At 48.2% G+C, this 20798-nt stretch overlaps 7 non-coding genes across 7 annotated transcripts; all 7 read right to left on the bottom strand.

Moving 5' to 3' along the window:
- Positions 1-11819: 11819 nt before the first annotated feature.
- trnap-agg (transfer RNA proline (anticodon AGG)) lies at positions 11820-11891 on the bottom strand. The gene has a single exon. It is a non-coding gene; the product is annotated as a tRNA-Pro (tRNA).
- Positions 11892-14735: 2844 nt separating this feature from the next.
- Positions 14736-14808, bottom strand: trnaf-gaa (transfer RNA phenylalanine (anticodon GAA)). Its single transcript has one exon. It is a non-coding gene; the product is annotated as a tRNA-Phe (tRNA).
- Positions 14809-15117: 309 nt separating this feature from the next.
- trnaq-uug (transfer RNA glutamine (anticodon UUG)) lies at positions 15118-15189 on the bottom strand. The gene has a single exon. It is a non-coding gene; the product is annotated as a tRNA-Gln (tRNA).
- Positions 15190-15259: 70 nt separating this feature from the next.
- trnaf-gaa (transfer RNA phenylalanine (anticodon GAA)) lies at positions 15260-15332 on the bottom strand. Its single transcript has one exon. It is a non-coding gene; the product is annotated as a tRNA-Phe (tRNA).
- Positions 15333-15425: 93 nt separating this feature from the next.
- On the bottom strand, positions 15426-15499 carry trnai-aau (transfer RNA isoleucine (anticodon AAU)). Its single transcript has one exon. It is a non-coding gene; the product is annotated as a tRNA-Ile (tRNA).
- Positions 15500-15587: 88 nt separating this feature from the next.
- On the bottom strand, positions 15588-15659 carry trnap-agg (transfer RNA proline (anticodon AGG)). The gene has a single exon. It is a non-coding gene; the product is annotated as a tRNA-Pro (tRNA).
- A 3475-nt stretch (positions 15660-19134) lies between these two features.
- Positions 19135-19206, bottom strand: trnaq-uug (transfer RNA glutamine (anticodon UUG)). Its single transcript has one exon. It is a non-coding gene; the product is annotated as a tRNA-Gln (tRNA).
- Between the last annotated feature and the right edge of the window lie 1592 nt (positions 19207-20798).

Genomic DNA, 20798 nt, shown 5'->3' with positions numbered 1-20798 from the left:
TGGCCCATCTCTTCTCCAAGCCACACCTTCTTAGGTTGCTATCCCGACAACCCCTCTCACCCGTAGGCCCTATCTTAAACCCTATCAGCGGTAGTAGGCTTAGGCCTCCTTATTCTCCCTAACACTTCCAGTGTTAGTATGTATTCCAGTTCATTTCAGACCTATTCATTTTCATTGTTTCCTTTCACTCTGATCTCTTCTATCTTTGTGTTCTGTTGTGATTTGTTTCTTTCATTTCACTTAGAGACAGTAACCTGTGAGAGCCACCAAGGAAGCTAAATAATAGAATAGAGTGACAATTACGCAGCCGGTGTCATCACGTGACCCGCTAGGCTACTGCCTGTCAAATCTCTAGTTCGGGTCCTTCGTCGACCCAAATCAATTGGCTTCGCTAACTGTTTACATCAGTTAGCCCCAAAATTCTCATGAACGGCATAGCCCGTATGAGTATAGCTTGTTAAGCTTAGAACGGACTTGCATTGGTCTCTTTGTTTGTGTATGTTGTGTTCCTCTCGCCCACAGTGAGCCAGTATGTTCCTGTCCTACAGTCATGGTCGAGAGCCATGACGACCTCCTTCCTGCCTAAGGACGCCGACGTGGACAAGCTGATGGCCCACGATCCGACCCAGAGCTACATCTACAAAGACTGGGCCAGAATCGTCGGAGGCATCGCACACAACCTCGTCGCCCAGGCAAGGCTCAGCGAACGGAGCAACATCGACCTGGAGCAGTAAGCAGCAGCGCTTCAGCTTCAAGCGGAGGAGGCCCGGAAGGACCAGGTCCGAACCCAGAGTCGCCTTGATCAGCTCCTCCTCGAGACCCAGAACCAGCGCGAGAAAGAGGACGACACAGATCCAGAGCTACAGAAACAAGTAGAAAGACTTCAAAATGCCCTGCAAGATCTTCGTCTCGACACAGACCAAAGAAAGCAAGCGGAGAGAAACGCCAGAGAGGAACTCAACGAGAAACTCCGACAAGGTGAAGCTCTCCTTGTAAGAGCAGAGACTGAACTAAAAGAAAGAGACGCTAAAGCCAAGGCCTGCAAAAACCACTTGCACGCAGCCCGAGTTGAAATCCACAAGCTTACTCAGCAGAGACACGATCTAAAAAAAACGAACTTGACATTGTTCACAGAGAGCTGAAACACTCTCATAGACTGCAGAATGAACGGGAAGGGGAAACGCACACCACAAAGTTTCCCCTAACCACCCGGTCCGTACCTTTCAGCCACAAACTCAGAGCTGAAAGGGGGGTTAAAAGCCCATTGCTCAAGATGTCACCAGCCAGCTTCCAGACAACCCCTGCCGCTAACCATGGCATGGCCCCAAAAGAACTCGACAAGCTGGCCAGAAACATCCCTACGTTTAATCCAGACCCTGCAGGAGGTGATGACATTCACTCTTATCTACAGGACATTGACTTTCACTTGCAAACTGTTGCCAACTTGACAGCTTGGGACAATTTGTACCTGCTAAGAATTACGTCTAGCCGTGACGTGCGCAGCTTCCTAGACCGTCAAACAAAGACTGTCAAAACTGACTACCAGCAGTTGCGACAAGCTTTGATCCGAGCATTCTCTGATCCAGAATCAGACCAAGGGCTCATCATCGCCATGGACCTCAAGCAGACAAGACTTGAAACCCCACAGACCTACTACGGCCGATTCCGACAAGCCTACTTCGGAGCACGGAACGAGCCAGGTATGGAAGAGGATTTCAACTTCAGAACTCTGTTTCTCCCAAATCTGCATCCCACAGTGAGTCATCACCTGGCCTGTTCACGGACCATGTCTGCCCAACAGCTACGAGACTTGGCCCACAAAGCTTATGTCAAGCAAAAGACTGTGTCCAAAAAGACTGTAAAAAACCACACCATCTTCCCTGTCAAGTCAAGTCAAGTCAAGTCAAATATATTTATATAGCGCTTTTCACAATACAGATTGTATCAAAGCTGCTTCACAGTATCAATCAAAACAACTTAATGTTTGTTTATTACTGGAAAAAAGACATCCAAGTTTGGTAGAGCTGATCAATGGTATGATTGGTTAATTAATTTGAATTAATTAACCAATGTCTCCGAACACTATTCAGAGCTGACTCTAGAGGACGCCCCACAACACCACAGACCTTTGTACAGAGAGTCAAGACAGTTCCAAGCCAGCAGAGGGCAGCACAACCGCAATGGTGCTCGCCCGAAGCACCAGAGCGGGCGCTCTGAAAGATTCTGGGACCGGCAACACCCATCCAACAACCCAAGGGGTGGAGCCACCTGGGAAGCCAGCCGGCGACCCAGAAATAGCCGATCCCCATTGTCCGGAGCATCAAGCCCAGAGAGCCGGCATCGGAACCCCTCTCAACGTGCCACTGGTAAGCCCAAGTCTGAGCCCACATCAGATCAAAACAGTGCAGCCACGTAAGAGAGGGCAGAGATCCTGAAGGTGCTGAAAGAGCTTCTTTACAGAAAACTCGCAAGAAAGACAAACCACACATCTTATGTCTAAGCATAAGAACTGAAACCAACGCCCGGTCTGACTACCAACTGACTGAGCCAAGCACCCCGAACACTGCTCGTCAGCCAAAGACCACAGAGCTAACTGTCACATCACAAGGTGACAGCATCACCCAAGCTCCACAGCTGACAGCTGCACACCCTGAATGAGACAGCACACTTCCTCATATCAGGTACCACTATCCAAAGGTACCAGAAAATGCTGTTTTGGCTATCTGCACCCGCAGACAGCCACACAAACCCGGTCCTAACCACCCATTGATCGTCACACCTGCCCCAATGACAACATTCCTGGGCAACCTGGTCGAAAAGGGGGTGGGCCGGTAACTCCTCCTGAACATCACGTTGGAAAAGGAAGTGAGCAGGGAACACACAGCATCACATCTTACGGTGATCTCATCTCACCTTTTCAAAAAGACTCCAATTTCAAGCTAAGAGACAAGATCGAACTCTTACACCTCAAACTTGTGAACTGAGCGTGCAGTCATACAGCCAAAATGACATCAGGCTTGAACAGTTAGCTCACATTCACCTGACAATTGATTCTATGAGTCTGATCCACCCAGTGCACACAAAAAAATTAACACTTACCCACTTCTAATTGGCAAAGACCTGCTAGATCGCTTTGAACCTTTACAGGACTTCAAACAACTGAAAGTTTGGGCTCAAGTGCGGGAACCCCTCCCCCTCCAGTCACACAGGCCAACCGAGCCAGACTGTCAGGTCACAGAGTTCACGGAAACTCTCACAGCCAGCCACGGGGACACCGTTCCAGCACCAGACCAAGATTCAAGTTCACCAATCTGCACATTTCAGCTCACCTAAGACTCTGATTCCTTCTGCCCCAAGGTCACAACTGACCTGCAGTTGAATGATGTAACCACTACTGACATTGTACTTGCACTATGGGCAGACAACTCAGCCATCAGTGTCTCACTATTCAATGCTCTCATTAAGACACACCAGACCTTCCTTCTGCCAGCAAGCGCGACCGTTTTCCTTTAAACACGTACCCATCAACCATGGTTACGGCCAAAGGTGTCTGCGCTTTGAACCTGAACTGGAACCACCGGTGTCTGACCCATTACTTCCTGGTCCTTCCGGACCTGCCCCATGATGTCTACATTGGAGTAGACATCCTAACTCACCTCAAGGCTCATGTGGACATCATTAATGAGGTAGTGTGGGCCCCATTGACTTTACAGCCCCCTGTTGTTCCAACCAACACTGAGAACCTCCTGTCAGGTCAGACCATTCCTGAGGTTGGCACCCTAATCAACGAACAGGAAACTGTGATACCAGCTTACACCAAAGGGGTCGCCGTCCGGCTCAACATGCGTTGTGGTCAAACCCTAAACCACACGCTGGGCTTCTTTCAACCTTCACCCGAATGTGTTGAACTTGGACTCACGTTGGAAGCCACACCCCTTACTGAAGTGTCATCGCGTGTAGTCTACATCCTTTTCAACAACTGCGTGCCAATGGACAAAGACCAGGTATGCAGAACAGCACCAACAGTGGAGCCGTACCCAGGATTTGAGTCTCAAGTTCAGCAAATTCTAAAAGACGCTGACGCAATTAAAAATGATGCAGATCTACAAAGACTCAGACAAGTCCTTTACAAGTTCAAAGCATCCTTTGCCAAAGACTCTTTAGATTGTGGTCTCACCGAACTCCACACTGTGCGCATCCCAACGCACCCTAATGCTCCTCCCACTTTTGTCAGGCAGTACAAGATCCCCATCGCTAAACACGAACCGGTGCGAGAGATCATCGGATCCAGGCTTGAAAAAGGTGTCATCCGTCCATGCAACAGCGCCCATTCTGCCCCCATCTGGCCCGTCCTCAAACCAAACGGCAAGTAGCGACCCACCATTCACTGCAGGAAACTGAATCAACAGGTGCCACTGTCCCGATGGCCCATGACCCAGCTGGAGCAAGAAATACCCAGAATCAGAGGAGCCACAATCTTCTCAACACTTGATGTGGCCTCTGGATTCTGGACCATACCTGTGCATCCAGAAGACCAGCACAAGCAAGGATTCACGTTCGGCAACAGACAATTCACTTTCACCAGGTACCCGTTAGGCTATGCCACCTCACCTGCTGAGTTCAACATCTTCCTGAACAAAGCATGCCCAGATGCCAGAATGAGAGGTAACCTTATCTACGTTGATGATGCTCTCATGAAAAGCACAACAGTGGCTGACCACCTGAAAGAGATAGACTATGTTTTGAACCAATTATCCACTGCCGGCGCCAAGAACGCCCTCCACAAAGGACAGTGGTGTCGAACCAAAGTCAACTATGTGGCCCCACTCATCGGATCACAAGGCATCGAACCGCAGTCCAGCCGTATTCAAGCTGTTCAAAACATCAAGCCACCCACCAACATCTCAAGCTACAAGCTTTCTATGGGTGCGCAATTACTCACGGCAGTTCAGCGAAAGCAACTAAGACATTGCGAAACCTCTAACTGCCCTTCTGAAAAAAGACTGCCCATTTGTATGGACAGAAGTTAAAGAAAATGCCATCAATGAGCTAAAACGACACTTATGCACAGCTCCATGCCTGGCTTACTCTGACCCACAAAAAGAGTTCTATCTAGAAGCTGGGTTCTCCAACCACTGTCTCAGTGGTGGCCTGTACCAAAGGCATGATCAAGACAAAGGAGTCGTTACATATGCCAGCAGGACACTTCTCCCACCAGAGACTAAAATTCTCAGACTGTGAAAAAGCCCTGCTCTGCACTGTATGGGCCATCCAGAGATTCTCCAACTACATTGGAGCCAATTGGAGCCAGTGCATCCGAGATGGCGTGATCACCAATTCACGCATTGCCACATGGTTAATGGCCCTCCAGGGGCACAATGTTGAGGCACGTTATGCTCAAAATCACAAGTCTGCGCTAGGCCACGGCCTGGCAGCCTGCCAAAACTGCTCTGATAACACACCAGCTGCGACGGTGGATGTAGAAGAACCCCAACAACAACAACTGACCTGTCACAGGTACTTTAAAGACAATGCGTGTCAAGGTATGCCCACAGCCTACATCGATGGATGTTCCTACCACCATGAGGGCACCCGTCAATCAGGTGCGGGCATGCTGTAGGTAAATTACATAACGTGCCCACCACAATACTTCAAGTTGGGCCCGCAGTCATCACAATATGCTGAGGTAGCAGCCATTCTCATAACGCTGCACACCGCGTTGACGTGTACATCAAAGAACTCCTTATGTGCACAGACTTTAACTATGCCTGACTCAGTTTCCCATACCAACTTCCAGGCTGGAAACAAAATGGCTGTAAGACTTCAAACCACATGCCTGTCACTTACCAACACCGGTTCCAGGCATGCGATGACATCACAAGAACAAACAACATGATTGTCTACTGGAAAAAGGTGAAATGACACTCAAGGCAACCGGGCCTTGACAAAGACTTGAATGACCAAACCCATACCCTCACCAAGCCTGGCGCACTTAACGACTAGCTGTGGTCACTTCAAACCCGACCACCCACCCTGAAGTTTGAAGTGATTACACACAGCATAAGAACTTTACAACCTAAACTTTCTACCTCACAGCAGTTTACGCTAGCTCCGCTGTTTACAAACACAAACATAACGAACATGCGGGCTTCTGACACAATAAAGACTTTGCTTAACCACCTCTCAGACTCCTCCAACCAACCCTTGACTGCCGTCTACACTCACTGACAACCAGTTACTCAGAACACGACATGACACCAAGCACATGCTGCGTGCACAGAGCTACATTCTATGTGTGCACCGTCTGACACCACAACGCAAAGACGTGTAATGCAACGGCGCAAAGGGGGGATAAGGCCAATGTATGTCCATGACGCATCATGCGCTGCAAACCACAGCACCAGAGCCACTGACAATACACTGAAGCAAGCGACATGCCAGCAGCAAGAAGTGGCAAAACATGGGCCAAGGCAAGCTAAACCTAGTTGCCACCCATGAAATAAAAAGACTGCCCAGTCCAACCAAAGACAACCCTCGCTGGCTTTTTCCTCCCCTTTCTTTCTCTCTCTCCCTGTTGTCTGTACCAGGTTGCTGCTGTGGTTCGCCATGCCGTGCTGTCAGCCAGAGGACAGCTGCCACCGAGATAACAACTGAGACTCCTGATCACCGACTGCAGGACCTACACCCATCAAGCGCATGTTCGACTCATCCAGCCCCACAAGGCCTACAGAGCACACTACCCCAGCACCGTAGCCCAATACGGCTGGGTAAGTGCCCGATGGACAGAGGACTCCCTCTCTCACGCCAAGGCCAAGGTCGAACACATGTCCAACCAACTTGGGAAAGTGACTGTTACACAATCAGGACTCCTAAGCACCAACTAACACTCCAAACGGTTCCTGGGAGCCGTAGCTGCCGCCAGAACTCTGTTCGACACTGGTATGCCAAGTGTCCACACAGCAAACATAGCCACTGCGAAACGGCATGTGGTTGAAATTCAGACTGAACTTTCACAGCTAAAAGAGCAACTCACCACGCAGAGTGCATCTTTGCAAACCATCGGCAAGACATTGAGAGGAAAGTGGTCATCCTCAACGCTCACAGCATCCTGCTGAATCAGACCATGAACTGCATGAAACCGCTGTTTACTGTCTTCCAGAATGACTTTGCCCAAACTCAGCTGGTTACAGCCCTGATAACAGACATGCTTGGGAGGTTAACTCCTCAAATGACAGCCCAGCCACGGGTAGAATCCCACCGTACTTGAAACCCTTAAGCCTTGTGCTAACTATGCTGGTTTCGGCCATCACCAGGCCAACTGATCCTCTACAAATACACCTGGCCTACTCTCTGGGTAGCGCCATCCTACTCTACGTCGATCACGAGCAGAGGGAAGTGGATGTGCTCTTGAACCAATCCATCAGCGAGTCAAACCAAGTCTACAGACTTAAAGGCATTGCCAATGTCAGGTTTTTGAAAAGCAACACCCACATCAAGGCACGTTTTCCAGATGTGGTGGCCTACCACGACAGCTGCACCTGGCCCCAAACCTGCACATGTGTACCTCACCAAATTCATTCACTATCTCTGCCCTAGCAAACCCTTCCTCAGAGACAACACTGAAGGAACCTGCGGGTTGCAACCCCTGGTCAGCGACACACGCTGCCCTGCCAAAGCTAAGCCTCGAGCAAAAGTCACAGAGACGCAAGCAGAGATTGTAGATGACAGGTGGCTCGTTAACACACCTGTGCGTACAGCTACTCTCACTTACCACCAGCATGACACAACCAGCCGTGTCAACATGCTCAACCACAGTACGTGGATTCAAGCCCCGAAAGGTGCCATATTCCACCTGAATGATCTGGCATTGTACCATCTTCCGAGCAAAGAGTACCAGACAGCACTGGAACTCCCATCCTTCAAGAACTACAACTTCACCTTAGATCCAGAACTGAGACTCTGGATCGAGGAAAGGGGGTCCCAATTCATAGACATTGCTCCGGTCAACACAGCCATCCAAGCACTGTCTCGACTGCCCGTTCTGAACACTTCATCTGCGGTCCTAGGCTGGACCTTAGCCGACATTGTGCTGTGCATCTCTACAGGTAATCAGCCACACTCTGACACTATGAGTGGCATTCATTCTGTACAGAAGACTCCACCAGATGCGACACAGCCGAGCTCACGAAAGCCGTGCCTGAAGGTCTCAGACGGAATCCCCGGAAAGGGGGTGCCAAGTCAGAGACCACGCCAAACCTCATCGAGCTGAATCCTCAGCTTTAAGATCCACCTGCCATCCTACCATCAGGTTCCACCTGCTACCCTACTACCATGGTCCACCTGCTACATGACCATCAGGATTCACCTGCCAGTCGGCCATTGTGATGATTGTCGTCCGATGATGTTCACACAGGGACTTCATCCGACGAAAAGGGGGAATATGTAGCGACTGACCGAATCCTGTTTTCCTTTCACTACTGAACAAATATGAACACATATATGTTTAATTACAATTTAAATACACACACACACACCACACATACCCGCACACAAATGTCCTGTGTGTGCAACTTAGGATAGGAATGTCCTTAATGTATATAACACAGAATTGTATCTAACCTTCCTGTATGCATGCATATCTAATTAGTTTTGTCTTATTCTATAGATGTAATTGGAGACTGGTCTGTAACTTCAAATAGTAAGTGTATTTCTAAAGAAAGATTACCTAACAGGATCATCTTTTGTAACTCTCCCTCTTGCTAGGTCATAAAACTTTATGACCCCCAAAAGGAATTCCAAGGGAATCACAGCTCCCACTTGAATTCTGATGAAGAAAGACTAATAGACTCTGCAATCTTATATTTTCTATAAGTATAACCACTTAAGAAATGTATAAACATGAATTTGATCTTTCCTAGGTCATGGTAGCCGGTATTATGGCTTTATAGTCGTGTGAGTGAACATTAAATGTGTGTAATTCTGCATATGAATGTAACTTTATGTTTCTTCTACTCGTTACGGCCATTCTTGGTACCGGTTTGACCGTCTTATTTTGACTAAACCAGTCATACACAGGATATTACAGTAAAATGTATTGTTCTGTGTGTACAATCTTTCTGGCTAGAAATGAAAAAAATTTATAGCATCATCAATTATCCTGACAAGACAAAGAAGAACTTTTCCCGCTCGAGATGCTCTAAGATGATTGGGTCACATACGCGAAGCAGGCGTGAACCCCTCCTCTCTATAAGAAACTGACAAAGGAGTTTCTCAAGAGAGCACTTTCCCTGTGAGAGGTTTCCGGTCCCATGGCTCCTTAGGGAGCTTTACACCGCGTTTCTTTTCTTTTCCTTTCTTTACTAAGTTTTATTTTCATTTTCGCCTCTCCCTCCCGAGGGAGATGAACTCTGAACTATTTCCTTGGTAACTTCACGTTCGGTGAACCTTTAAAACTTCCCGCGAGTCTGCTCGCCCCGGAAGACAAGAGAGAACAAGCCTATAGCACCGAAGGACAAACACGCATACGACTCTGCGTTCCTCAGCAACACAAAGAGAACCATATACGCAAGTATAGGTTATTGATTTGATTTGATTGATGTGATTTCTTGTTGCCTCTCTAAGGGTTATTGTCTGTGATTTTTGCCATGCTGCGATCACCCCGGTGATCTCTCTCATCCTGACCGTCAGTTTCACTTTCTCATCCTCTATCTCTCTCTAGCTAGTCCATAAAAATAAAAAGCGTCCATTCAGTCATTGGGCCGATGGGAATCGGACGGTGGTTGGCGGACGAGCGCGCCGAAACCCCCTCAGGGGCCCGACGGGAGTGCCCCGAAGCCCGAGGCCACCCTAAGCAGTTCTGCCTTCGTCCTTGGTGGGGCGCCACACGTGCCCCGTCACACTAACCCACTTTTTGTCCGATTGACCACTAGAGTGATCAGACCTCCCCCCTACCCCCCCCCCCGTCCCACTAACCCACTATTTGTCCAATAACCCACTATATGGCGCAAACTTCCCGTTGACCCCTCCCCCCCCCACTCCCTGGCCACGCCCCCGTCCCACGAACCCACTATTTGTCCAATAACCCACTATATTTAACAAAAGTCACGGGACCACCCCCCCCACTCCCTGGCCACGCCCCCGTCCCACTAACCCACTATTTGTCCAATAACCCACTATATGGCGCAAACTTCCCGTTGGCCCCCCCCCCCCCCCCCCCCACTCCCTGGCCACGCCCCCGTCCCACGAACCCACTATTTGTCCAATAACCCACTATATTTACCAAAAGTCACGGGACCACCCCCCCCACTCCCGGGCCACGCCCCCATCCCACGAACCCACTATTTGTCCAATAACCCACTATATTCGGCAAACTTCCCGTTGAAAAGTTTTGAAAAGTACTAACCCCGGCCTTCATGCAATAAGCTGCAATCGGACACAATCCCACCTGCCATCGATTGAATGGGGTTATTCAGACAGTTTCTTTGATAGACATTTGAATTAAAGTTCCTGTCATGATGGTAACTAATTTACTGCACTCAGCAGACCACCCAGAGTCCATAGCACCCAGTGCCATCCCATAATTCCACTGTCCACGAAGCCACTATTTGTCCAATAACCCACTATTTTTGAAAAGTACTAACCCCGGCCTTCATGCAATAAGCTGCAATCGGACATAATCCCACCTGCCATCGATTGAATGGGGATATTCAGACAGTTTCTTTGATAGTCATTTGAATTAAAGTTCCTGTCATGATGGTAACTAATTTACTGCACTCAGCAGGCCACCCAGAGTCCATAGCACCCAGTGCCATCCCATAATTCCACTGTCCACGAAGCCACTATTTGTCCAATAACCCACATTTTTTGAAAAATACTAACCCCGGCCTTCATGCAATAAGCTGCAATCGGACACAATCCCACCTGCCATCGATTTAATGGGGATATTCAGACAGTTTCTTTGATAGACATTTGAATTAAAGTTCCTGTCATGATGGTAACTATTTGACTGCACTCAGCAGGCCACCCAGAGTCCATAGCACCCAGTGCCATCCCATAATTCCACTGTCCACGAAGCCACTATTTGTCCAATAACCCACTATTTTTGAAAAGTACTAACCCCGGCCTACATGCAATAAGCTGCAATCGGACACAATCCCACCTGCCATCGATTGAATGGGGATATTCAGACAGTTTCTTTGATAGACATTTGAATTAAAGTTCCTGTCATGATGGTAACTATTTGACTGCACTCAGCAGGCCACCCAGAGTCCATAGCACCCAGTGCCATCCCATAATTCCACTGTCCACGAAGCCACTATTTGTCCAATAACCCACTATTTTTTAAAAGTACTAACCCCGGCCTTCATGCAATAAGCTGCAATCGGACACAATCCCACCTGCCATCGATTGAATGGGGATATTCAGACAGTTTCTTTGATAGACATTTGAATTAAAGTTCCTGTCATGATGGTAACTAATTTACTGCACTCAGCAGGCCACCCAGAGTCCATAGCACCCAGTGCCATCCCATAATTCCACTGTCCACGAAGCCACTATTTGTCCAATAACCCACTGTTTTTGAAAAGTACTAACCCCGGCCTTCATGCAATAAGCTGTAATTGGACACAATCCCACATGCCATCGATTAAATGGGGATTCACAGAGTTTCTCTGATAGACATTTGAATTAAAGTTGCTGTCATGATGAAAACCATTTTACTGCACTCAGGGGCCTCCCCTGGCACATTTTATCCCCAATTGCTCAGAAATATCCTGGTTGCCCTAATAAGGCTGAAGAGATTAAAAGCAAAGCCGAATAATGGGCTCGTCCGGGATTTGAACCCGGGACCTCTCGCACCCTAAGCGAGAATCATACCCCTAGACCAACGAGCCGAAACATACATCCTCCCTGCTGCTGTCGGGCTGAAAACATTTCAGCTTCCATGGCTTAAAGCGCAATTTTTTGATTAAATCAACAATTAAAAGGTAGCCAGTGCAAAGTTTCCAGCACAGAGGAAATGCGGCCTCTTTTTTTGTGGTCATTGGAAATCACGCTGCAGGACCTGCACACGAATAATGAGAAGCTTACTTACAGGAGCCTGGTCTGCAACACTAGACCCAGTTGATGTTGCAGGAGCAGAGGCAGCACTTGGCTGGACAGAAGGCTGTGGAGGAGACTGCAGAGGAGGCTGAGCAGGGCGCAGAGGAGGAGACTGCAGAGGAGGCTGGGCAGGGCGCAGAGGAGGAGACTGCAGAGGAGGCTGGGCAGGGCGCAGAGGAGGAGACTGCAGAGGAGGCTGGGCAGGGTGCAGAGGAGGAGACTGCAGAGGAGGCTGGGCAGGGCGCTGCAGTCCTGTGGTTGGCTGTAGTGAGGATGGTCCTGGTGCAGAGGGACAGGGGTTGAAAGCCTTGCTGGAAAGGTGGGAGTTGCTCTTTCCAGTGGACAGGAAGCTCTGCAGGCGACTGGGACACCTGGCCAGGGGTCCACAATGCTGGAGGAGCAGGATAAGGGGCAGGAGCAGGGGCAGTAGCACGAGCCGGGGCAGGAGCAGGGCCTCTCGAGCCTGCAGTGCCTGGAGAAAAAAGAAAAAACTTACCCACTTACAGGGTTTGGCTGGAGACAAAATCTTTTGTGTGTCTCTTTTTAGTGGCAGTAGGTGGAGGAGGAACAGACACAGTGGCAGTGGGCACAGCAGAAGTGAGGACAGATGCAGTGGGCACAGTGGTGGTGGGCACGTGGGCTAGAGCCTGCCTCTTCAGCACGTATGCTTTGAAAAGGGCCATATTGGTGTTAGGCCTGGCCTTTGCCTTCTTCAGGTAGGTGATGAGAGCCTGGGCCTCCTTGCTTGGGTCCTCATACACCTCCTTCATTGACCTACCCTTAAAATCCCCAAACTCCACCATCAGACATCCAGAGTCTCCTGTCCTCTGGGCCTCCTGCAGCATGGCCTGTTTTTTTTCTGATACACCTCTACAGCCTCGCCTACCTCCCTGATCTGCGAGGTGTATCTGAGGAACAGGTGTTTGTTGTCCGACAGCGGGTTGTCCCTCTCCTCCTCCCCCAAAATGCTGCTGACCAGATAGCAGGCATACCCCAGTGAGTTCTCCAGCAGCCACAGGAACCTCTGACCCTGGTGTTTCCCAAACTGGATCTTGCAGTGAGCCAGAACCAGGAACTGGTCTCCAGGATTCCCTCCATTCTGCCTCAAAAAGGCAGTGGCCTCAGCCAGGACCTCCTCCTTACACCTGGCCCTCCCTGCCAACACGATCTTCCTCCTATTGGCCTCCTCAGTTGGCCCCATAAGGAGTCGACCCTCAGAGGTTCTTCGTAAAACCGGGTATGCATACATAATCTGAAAGGACACAGGCATAAACAGAACGTTACATAGCTGTCATATTCCAACTGAAAGTATTTTACTACATCATTTGTTTTTTATGTAATTAATTATTATAATATTATAATAATTAATGAATATTATTATTATTATGAGCATAAGCATTATTGTTTTTTATACAACTGTGAATCACTTTGAATTGCCTTGTGTACAAATTGTAAATAGTGTGATGAACTTATTAATAAGAAAATAAATAACACTTCTTGGTACAATCTTGCTGGTATCATGCCATGCTTAAATCGTTTTGTTTTGTTTAGCTTTTGTGGCAGAGATTACTAAGAAAAACCAAATATAACATAAAGGCGTTTATGCCAATTCATAATAATATGATCATCAAACAGATCTAAAACTTAAAATGGTTATCAAATCGTTTTGGTATATCTTTTATAACATAGTCGAGAATCATTTGTTGAAACAAAAAAACACTTGTTTTTGCCTATTCATGTCTTTTTAAATATGTATAACATAGAATTTAAAAAGATAACATAAATATGTATACTGGTGTATAACATAGTATAGTATAACATATATGAATTAAACTTTTTTTTAAAGGTTTTAGTAAAATATCTTCTTGTGCTCAAAATAATGTAATGAATGACAAAAATGAGGATGGAGGAATCGAATGAAAGCTTTTTTATACATTGGAATTCTTGATCACTCGAGCGTCACTTCATAGCGTCATCAGCAGCGCTCAAAGGATCTGCCCTCATGTTGTTGCAGTTTGTTTATTTAAGAAATTCATAATAAATAATAATAAAGCAAGATACCCTGTTGAAATATGTGTAATGTGTGGTTTATATAAACTGCAAAGGTAAAGTATACTTTAAAACAGATTGTGACCGATGTGAAGGGGGAGGAGAATGTATACGTGCGTCACGTTTAGTCAATAAAACACTTCCGCATAGGATACAACTGTGTATCCTCGCTCATGACTCCTCTGAAAGCCTCCTCACTCCTCGAGGTGCAATTAGAGAATTGAGATGTCCTTCAAGATGGCTGAGCTCGATCGGTTTCCGGGTCATAGGATGGAGGACAGAGGAACGAGGAGACGAGGAGGGATATTGAGAAGCACCCTATGTTTCCCCAATTCCGACTCGGTTTGAGACTGCCAATTTCACCGCCACGTCAGCAGTTGCGCATCACCTCTGTTTTTTCCCTCCCTTCCGCGAAGAACCTAAAAAGGTTCTACCGAGATTTGAACTCTGATCGCTGGATTAAAAGCCCAGAGTGCTAACCATTACACCATGGAACCAACACACCCTCCCAGCTGTCTGTCTGAGAGGCAGATAGCGATGAGGCTAGGTGGAATCAGGTAGCCTAAAGGAGGCAGGCGTGGTTCCTCTGCCGAAACCCGAGATTGAACCAGGGACCTTTAGATCTTCAGTCTAACACTCTCCCAACTGAGCTATTTCGGCCAGGTACTTGTACTGTTTAGCCTGGCAAATGAAGGTCTCACCGAGATTTGAATTCGGATCACTGGATTCAGAGCCCAGAGTGCTAACCCTTACACCATGGAACCTCGGCGTGTGTCAACTTTTCCCATGAGGTGCAGAGATTTAAGTCATTCAGTCCAGAACCGCGATAGCAAGGAGCAAAATAAGCCTTTGCTTTTTAAGCCCATGTTTCCCCAATTCCGACTCGGTTTGAGGGTGCCAATTTCACCGCCACGTCAGCAGTTGCGCATCACCTCTGTTTTTCCCCTCCCTTCCCCAAAGATCCTAAAAAGGTTCCACCGAGATTTGAACTCGGATCGCTGGATTCAAAGCCCAGAGTGCTAACCATTACACCATGGAACCAACACACCCTGCTAACTGGCTGTCTGAGAGGTGGAATCAGGTAGACTAAAAGAGGGGGAGGTTGTTCCTATGCCGAAACCCGGGATTGAACCAGGGACCTTTAGATCTTCAGTCTAACGCTCTCCCAACTGAGCTATTTCGGCCAGGTACTTGTGCGGTTTAGCCAGCATGGATGTATGGGAGACCGCCCGTCATTTTCGAGAAGAGCAGAGCGAAGGTCCCAGAGAGAAAATGATTGGCCCGTACGGGGATCGAACCCGCGACCTTGGCGTTATTAGCGCCACGCTCTAACCAACTGAGCTAACCGGCCTCTCTCTGGCACATTTGATCCCCAATTGCTCAGAAATATCCTGGTTGCCCTAATAAGGCTGAAGAGATTAAAAGCAAAGCCGAATAATGGGCTCGTCCGGGATTTGAACCCGGGACCTCTCGCACCCTAAGCGAGAATCATACCCCTAGACCAACGAGCCGAAACATACATCCTCCCTGCTGCTGTCGGGCCGAAAAGATTTCAGCTTCCATGGCTTAAAGCGCAATTTTTTGATTAAATCAACAATTAAAAGGTATTCAGTGCAAAGTTTCCAGCACAGAGGAAATGCGGCCTCTTTTTTTGTGGTCATTGGAAATCACGCTGCAGGACCTGCACACGAATAATGAGAAGCTTACTTACAGGAGCCTGGTCTGCAACACTGGACCCAGTTGATGTTGCAGGAGCAGAGGCAGCACTTGGCTGGACAGAAGGTTGTGGAGGAGACTGCAGAGGAGGCTGAGCAGGGCGCAGAGGAGGAGACTGCAGAGGAGGCAGGGCAGGGCGCAGATGAGGAGACTGCAGAGGAGGCTGGGCAGGGCGCAGAGGAGGAGACTGCAGAGGAGGCTGGGCAGGTTGCAGAGGAGGAGACTGCAGAGGAGGCTGGGCAGGGCGCTGCAGTCCTGTGGTTGGCTGTAGTGAGGATGGTCCTGGTGCAGAGGGACAGGGGTTGAAAGCCTTGCTGGAAAGGTGGGAGTTGCTCTTTCCAGTGGACAGGAAGCTCTGCAGGAGACTGGGACACCTGGCCAGGGGTCCACAATGCTGGAGGAGCAGGATAAGGGGCAGGAGCAGGGGCAGTAGCACGAGCCGGGGCAGGAGCAGGGCCTCTCGAGCCTGCAGTGGCTGGAGAAAAAAGAAAAAACTTACCCACTTACAGGGTTTGGCTGGAGACAAAATCTTTTGTGTGTCTCTTTTTAGTGGCAGTAGGTGGAGGAGGAACAGACATAGTGGCAGTGGGCACAGCAGAAGTGAGGACAGATGCAGTGGGCACAGTGGTGGTGGGCACGTGGGCTAGAGCCTGCCTCTTCAGCACGTATGCTTTGAAAAGGGCCATATTGGTGTTAGGCCTGGAAAGGCCTCTTCAGGTAGGTAATGAGAGCCTGGGCCTCCTTGCTTGGGTCCTCATACACCTCCTTCATTGACCTACCCTTAAAATCCCCAAACTCCACCATCAGACATCCAGAGTCTCCTGTCCTCTGGGCCTCCTGCAGCATGGCCTGTTTTTTTCTGATACACCTCTACAGCCTCGCCTACCTCCCTGATCTGCGAGGTGTATCTGAGGAACAGATGTTTGTTGTCCGACAGCGGGTTGTCCCTCTCCTCCTCCCCCAAAATGCTGCTGACCAGATAGCAGGCATACCCCAGTGAGTTCTCCAGCAGCCACAGGAACCTCTGACCCTGGTGTTTCCCAAACTGGATCTTGCAGTGAGCCAGAACCAGGAACTGGTGTCCAGGATTCCCTCCATTCTGCCTCAAAAAGGCAGTGGCCTCAGCCAGGACCTCCTCCTTACACCTGGCCCTCCCTGCCAACACGATCTTCCTCCTATTGGCCTCCTCAGTTAGCCCCAGAAGGAGTCGACCCTTCTTCATAAAACCGGGTATGCATACATAATCTGAAAGGACACAGGCATAAACAGAACGTTACATAGCTGTCATATTCCAACTGAAAGTATTTTACTACATCATTTGTTTTTTATGTAATTAATTATTATAATATTATAATAATTAATGAATATTATTATTATTATTATTATTATGAGCATAAGCATTATTGTTTTTTATACAACTGTGAATCACTTTGAATTGCCTTGTGTACAAATTGTAAATAGTGTGATGAACTTATTAATAAGAAAATAAATAACAGTTCTTGGTACAATCTTGCTGGTATCATGCCATGCTTAAATCGTTTTGTTTTGTTTAGCTTTTGTGGCAGAGATTACTAAGAAACACCAAATATAACATAAAGGCGTTTATGCCAATTCATAATAATATGATCATCAAACAGATCTAAAACTTAAAATGGTATATCAAATCGTTTTGGTATATCTTTTATAACATAGTCGAGAATCATTTGTTGAAACAAAAAAACACTTGTTTTTGCCTATTCATGTCTTTTTAAATATGTATAACATAGTATTTAAAAAGATAACATAAATATGTATACTGGTGTATAACATAGTATAGTATAACATATATGAATTAAACTTTTTTTTTTAAAGGTTTTAGTAAAAATCTTCTTGTAGTCAAAATAATGTAATGAATGACACAAAAAAATACTAAATTAACAACAACAAAAAAATGGTTTAAGGAGGATATAGCTCAATTAGTGGTCGGCTAATTATCTTGACAGTAGTGGCATGTTTTTTACTGTATATCATGGTAAAGTTGCAGGTTCACATGTACAGAAGAAAACGTGTGCTATTACACGCTAGCTAGCTTTATTGGCATGTTTAATTGTCTAAAAACAAACACTGTTAATGAATAAATAATGATCGATTATACAGTCGTGAAGAATAGACTTACCTGTTGCAAAGATTGCAAAGATGACGATAATAATAGCGGTCGCCGATTGGTCAAAAGTAAGCCACAGGAGCAGAGCCAGGAGAGAAACGCGATTGGTCAAAAGTAAGCCACAGGAGAGAAAGGCGATTGGTCAAAAGTAAGCCACAGGAGAGAAACACGATTGGTCAAAAGTAAGCCACAGGAGAGAACGTGATTGGTCAAAAGTAAGCCACAGCAGAGAAACACGATTGGCTCACGTGGGCTTACTTTGGCTCAATTGGTAGGAAGCAGTAGGCGCAAGCGAGAGGTAGTGGGATCGATGCCTGCATTCTCCAGTGCTGTCCATCCTTTTTACGCCCCCCTTCAAGGGGCACTACCTAGATGAGCTCTTGCGGCTCAGTGCTGCCGAAAAAGTTTTTTCGAACGAGGTACTGCACAGATTCCTGGCAAAAGCAGTTCCCACAGAGATTTGAACTCGGATCGCTAGATTCAGAGCCCAGAGTGCTAACCATTACACCATGGAACCTTGGCGTGTGTCAACTTTACCCATGAGCACCAGAGATTTAAGTCATTGAGTCTAGAAGCACGATAGCAAGGATTTAAGTCATTGAGTCCAGAAGCACGATAGCAAGGAGCAAATGAAGCCTTTGCTTTTTAAGCCCATGTTTCCCCAATTCCGACTCGGTTTGAGAGTGCCAATTTCACCGCCACGTCAGCAGTTGCGCATCACCTCTGTTTTTTCCCTCCCTTCCGCAAAGAACCTAAAAAGGTTCCACCGAGATTTGAACTCGGATCGCTGGATTCAAAGCGTAATTTTTTCATTAAATCTACAATTAAAAGGTAGCCAGTGCAAAGTTGCCAGCACAGAGGAAATTCGGCCTGTTTTTTTTTGGTCATTGGAAATCACGCTACAGCACCTGCACACGTGCTAGGGATCGCGCCTCGCTCAATATACTCAAATGGTAGAGCGCTTGCTTAGCATGCGAGAGGCAGCGGGATCGATGCCTGCATTCTCCAGTGCTGTCCATCCTTTTTACGCCCCCCTTCAAGGGGCACTACCTAGATGAGCTCTTGCGGCTCAGTGCTGCCGAAAAAGTTTTTTCGAACGAGGTACTGCACACATTCCTGGCAAAAGCAGGTCCCACCGAGATTTGAACTCGGATCGCTGGATTCAAAGCCCAGAGTGCTAACCATTACACCATGGAACCTTGGCGTGTGTCAACTTTTCCCATGAGCAGCAGAGATTTAAGTCATTGAGTCCTGAAGCACGATAGCAAGGAGCAAATGAAGCCTTTGCTTTTTAAGCCCATGTTTCCCCAATTCCGACTCGGTTTGAGAGTGTTAATTGTAGATTAAATCTACAATTAAAAGGTAGCCGGTGCAAAGTTTCCAGCACAGAGGAAATGCGGCCTCTTTTTTTGTGGTCATTGGAAATCACGCTGCAGGACCTGCACACGAATAATGAGAAGCTTACTTACAGGAGCCTGGTCTGCAACACTGGACCCAGTTGATGTTGCAGGAGCAGAGGCAGCACTTGGCTGGACAGAAGGCTGTGGAGGAGACTGCAGAGGAGGCTGAGCAGGGCGCAGAGGAGGAGACTGCAGAGGAGGCTGGGCAGGGCGCAGAGGAGGAGACTGCAGAGGAGGCTGGGCAGGGCGCAGAGGAGGAGACTGCAGAGGAGGCTGGGCAGGGTGCAGAGGAGGAGACTGCAGAGGAGGCTGGGCAGGGCGCTGCAGTCCTGTGGGTGGCTGTAGTGAGGATGGTCCTGGTGCAGAGGGACAGGGGTTGAAAGCCTTGCTGGAAAGGTGGGAGTTGCTCTTTCCAGTGGACAGGAAGCTCTGCAGGCGACTGGGACACCTGGCCAGGGGTCCACAATGCTGGAGGAGCAGGATAAGGGGCAGGAACAGGGGCAGTAGCACGAGCCGGGGCAGGAGCAGGGCCTCTCGAGCCTGCAGTGCCTGGAGAAAAAAGAAAAAACTTACCCACTTACAGGGTTTGGCTGGAGACAAAATCTTTTGTGTGTCTCTTTTTAGTGGCAGTAGGTGGAGGAGGAACAGACACAGTGGCAGTGGGCACAGCAGAAGTGAGGACAGATGCAGTGGGCACAGTGGTGGTGGGCACGTGGGCTAGAGCCTGCCTCTTCAGCACGTATGCTTTGAAAAGGACCATATTGGTGTTAGGCCTGGCCTTTGCCTTCTTCAGGTAGGTGATGAGAGCCTGGGCCTCCTTGCTTGGGTCCTCATACACCTCCTTCATTGACCTACCCTTAAAATCCCCAAACTCCACCATCAGACATCCAGAGTCTCCTGTCCTCTGGGCCTCCTGTAGCATGGCCTGTTTTTTTTCTGATACACCTCTACAGCCTCGCCTACCTCCCTGATCTGCGAGGTGTATCTGAGGAACAGGTGTTTGTTGTCCGACAGCGGGTTGTCCCTCTCCTCCTCCCCCAAAATGCTGCTGACCAGATAGCAGGCATACCCCAGTGAGTTCTCCAGCAGCCACAGGAACCTCTGACCCTGGTGTTTCCCAAACTGGATCTTGCAGTGAGCCAGAACCAGGAACTGGTCTCCAGGATTCCCTCCATTCTGCCTCAAAAAGGCAGTGGCCTCAGCCAGGACCTCCTCCTTACACCTGGCCCTCCCTGCCAACACGATCTTCCTCCTATTGGCCTCCTCAGTTGGCCCCATAAGGAGTCGACCCTCAGAGGTTCTTTGTAAAACCGGGTATGCATACATAATCTGAAAGGACACAGGCATAAACAGAACGTTACATAGCTGTCATATTCCAACTGAAAGTATTT

This window comes from Siphateles boraxobius, unplaced genomic scaffold, assembly GCF_051911475.1.
Source record: "Siphateles boraxobius isolate OS27281-9 unplaced genomic scaffold, OSU_SipBor_1 116, whole genome shotgun sequence".
In the NCBI taxonomy this organism is placed as follows: Eukaryota; Metazoa; Chordata; class Actinopteri; order Cypriniformes; family Leuciscidae; genus Siphateles; species Siphateles boraxobius.
Note: the sequence above shows the minus strand (reverse complement) of the source record. Positions and strands in the feature narration are given on the sequence as shown.